Genomic DNA, 3,966 nt, shown 5'->3' on the forward strand with positions numbered 1-3,966 from the left:
CAATTTATTTCAGTAATTGGAGTGCACACCAATGGAAGAAAAGCAAAAAAAAAAAAACCAAAAAAAACAACCTTATGGAACTTGTAGAACTCTAGAGAAAATAACAAAGAAGTAACCAAGTGCCTTAAAATACTAAAGATTGTGCTGCTACGAAGAATTGTTTTTAAATGGCTTATGATGGGAAGAAGTGAGGAGGGCACCTTGATGCTTTAAACAAGGTGTATCTGTAAAACAAATATATAAGTTGAGAACTAAATGAAGAGAAGTTATGGGAATGTCCCAATAAAATAAAATCTGGATAAGGGGAAGAGCAAATGTAAAGATTCTGTGCTGGGAAAGAGCTCTGTGTCTTTGGGGGGCGGGTGGTACACTGTGTGAAGAAGTAAGAGCAAGGCATGTTTTTGTAGATCTATTCAAGTGCCTTGTCTACCTTGAGATGAAATTTGACTTTTTTCCTCTACACAGAATACACTGTAATAAGCAAAGAATTTTAAACCAAAGAATCCATTTTATCTGATTTCCATTACAGTATAGGAAGTGTTTGTTTACTATCTATTCTTTTTTTCTTTCCTGGTAATGGAAAGAAATGGATAGGAAAATCCACCTTTCTTGCTGTTTTGAGATACAGGGGATATGAATAGAGTAATAATAATATTTAATGTATAAACCACTACATGCTCATGTCAGAACAAGTGTAAAACATGACTAATCTAAGGAAATTGAGATAGATAATCACACTAGGTATTGGGGAATAAAAATAGCTTTCACCTGAATGAGTTGTAATGAAAATACTATCATCAGGGCATTGACCATGTTTTAGCTGAACAAACTACAGGGGAGTTCAGGTGAGTGAGGGTGCAGGTGACTAGCTGATCACAACACAATGTTGCAGAAGGCATGGGGAAGGAATCAAAATTGTTTCAGGAGGGAATATGATGAGCAGTGTGTCAAATGGGGGTCATGAAAGAAAAAGAAAACTGAAAGGAATAAATCTCAACAAATCTGTATCAATAACATGGAATGTTGTACAGTGTTTCCAAATAATTGAAGTGAACTGTTTTTTTGAGTGCCTGTTATCATACCATTTCTCTTGCCAATCTTTCAGCTTTTGATGAGCTATGTTTAAATTTCAAGGTTAACTGGTAGTTTAGGTAAATGTTATATTTGGTTAATTTCTCTCCCCTGAGGTGAAAATATGTTGTCTCTTACTCCAATTCAAATAAGAGGGCTATTTTCCTTTTGCTTATTTTTTTCTTATAGAAATGAAATATGTTTACATTATGTAGTGGCAAGCAGAAAAATCAAATTCTTCAGCTCTTTGCGTACAAATATGCTGCTTTCTTCTGCATCACTTGTTTTTTTGCGTTGTTTTTTTTTTTTTTTTTTTTTTTTTTTTTTTTTTTTTTTTTTTTTTTTTTTTTTTTTTTTTTTTTTTTTTTTTTTTTTTTAATTTTAACTTCATGTGTCATGTATCTGCTTGGAACAGAGACTTTTTCTTGCAGTACTATTATGTGGAACAATTGCCTCCTCCATACTGGGTAATGCAGTACATAATGTGTATTTCTGACTCAAATTTGGATTTCCATGGTGTCTTACACGTCTAATAGGCAGCCATTAAATATTTGTGATTTGTTTTTTCCTTTTGGGAGTATTGAATTAATTGAGCATATTCACATTTTATTACTCCAATTCTGTAATTTTTATTTTTCTTTGTAAATATTTACCTATTTGAATTGTAAAAATAAATCATGATTAGTTAATTTGGGTCAATTCGATTTAATATATTTACTTATCTAGATTATGGGTTATGAATTTACTATTCCAAGCTATGGTAGGCTGAATAATGTCCCCACCCCTTAAGATGTCCAAATTCTAATTCCCATATATGTTACCTAATATGAATATGCTACTTTTATGACAAAAGGTAATTTGCAAATACTATTATTAATAAAATAAGAGTTTTGAGTTGGAGAGATTATTCTGGGTTATCCAAAGTGGGGTCAATGTAACATAATTGTCTTTATAAGATAAAAAAGGAAGTAGCATCAGAGATGTTACAAGAGAAGCAGAGGTTAGATTGATGTAGGGCCATGGGCCAAGGAAGGCAGACAGCTTCTAGAAGCTGAAAAGGCAAAGAAACAATTTATCCGTTAGGGCATTCAGAAGAAACACGGCACTGCCATGTCATTTTAACTTCTGACTTCCAAACAGGAATGAAAACATATTTTTTTGTTCATTTAAGCCACTGAGCTTCTGGTAATTTGTCACAGCAACAATAAAAAACTAATGCATGGTCGTATTAACCATTAGAACTCCCGGATGCCTGTGGAAGGCCTCTGAGAGAAGAACATGGACACCAGGCATGACAGCCGGCAATCACATCCAGGATCTGCCACTTCCTCAGTGGCTGATTTTTGACATGTTGTTTCATTTCTTTTTGGCTTCAAAATATCTCATCTGTTATAGGAGGATAATGAAATTTTTATCATAATAATATCATATAATGGAAACAATCTAATATAGGAACTTGTGTTTAAATGAGTTAATACCTATCAAGCTTTTAGAATTGGGCCCAATACAAAGGAAGAAATTACTAAGCTAATAATTAGGTCTGATAAAAACACAAATCAGTCCAAATACTGATACCTTTTGAAGTTGGTTGATGGAACTAATGGTAAGGAAAAGAAACATTTAAAAAGTAGATTTAGAGAAATTGTTGCTTCTGCTTTTTGTCATTATACCTTCACTACAACAGAAGTCACTTAAGTATTAAATCATGGAAACAAAGAAAACATTTTCTTTACTCCAGAAAGGTTAGACAAAAATTTAATACTCTCCTTTTGTTGACATTAGAGAATTTCCTTCCAGAAGTATTTAACAATACACAATAAATATTGGGAACAAAATAGGATTTGTAATTCCAAAGTAGATCAATGTTAAGAAATGTTCATATGGAATATATTTCATAAAAAACAATAAAAAATTGAATGCTTTTATTCATCATTTAATTTTAACAAATAAGGCAGTAATGTATGTTGCCAATGAATACAAGTCACTCAAATGGTTCATTCTAACTTAAGGAAGATATTGAATTCATAAAGGATTCTTAATAAGTAATAAAAACCTGGATATGACTCCAGATCTAAAGACGAGTTAGACTTTTCAAACGCACATTTGCTATCAGCTGATTCCTACTAGTCTCCTCCTGACATAAATATTAAAATAGGAAGAAGAAGAAGAGGAGGAGGGGAAGCAGGAGGAAGACAAGGGAGAGAAGGAGGGGAAAGGAAAGAAGAAAAGAAAAGCAGCTCTGCCTAATAAACAGCATTTCATTTCACTCGTTTCTCTTCTTGGATTCTAAAAAAGATACTTACTATGGGTATTAGTTACTTGTATATGTTGGACTTATGTTCTAACCTCTACGAATGTCATATTCTTTAAAATATTTAATTACCGAATAAAGATGGTATATATTCTAAGTGTACAATGTGACAATCTGATATACATAAATGTTTTATAATGAATATCACGACCAAATCAATTAACACATTCATCACCACCCATGCTGCACAACAGATCCCCAGAATTTGCTCATCTTGTAACTGACAGTTTGTACCATTTGAGCAGCATCTCCCTATTTGCCCAGCCACCAGCCCCTGACAACTACCAGGTTACTTTCTGCTTCTATGACTTCGACTTTTTTAGATTCCATATATAAGTAAGATCATATTGTATTTGTCTTTCTGTGTCTGGCTTATTTCACTTAGCATAATGTCCTCCAGGTCCATCTAGGATTTCCTTCCTTTTTTGGCTTACTACTGTTTCATTGTGTGTGTGCACACCTCATTTTCTTTATCCATTTATCTGCTGTTGGACACTTACATTGTTTCCATATCTTGGATATTGTAAATAATACTGTGATAAACATGTGGCTGGAGACAACTCTCGGAGGTACAGCTTTTTTTC

This window comes from Propithecus coquereli, unplaced genomic scaffold, assembly GCF_000956105.1.
Source record: "Propithecus coquereli isolate 6110/MARCELLA unplaced genomic scaffold, Pcoq_1.0 Scaffold125, whole genome shotgun sequence".
NCBI classification, from domain to species: domain Eukaryota; kingdom Metazoa; phylum Chordata; class Mammalia; order Primates; family Indriidae; genus Propithecus; species Propithecus coquereli.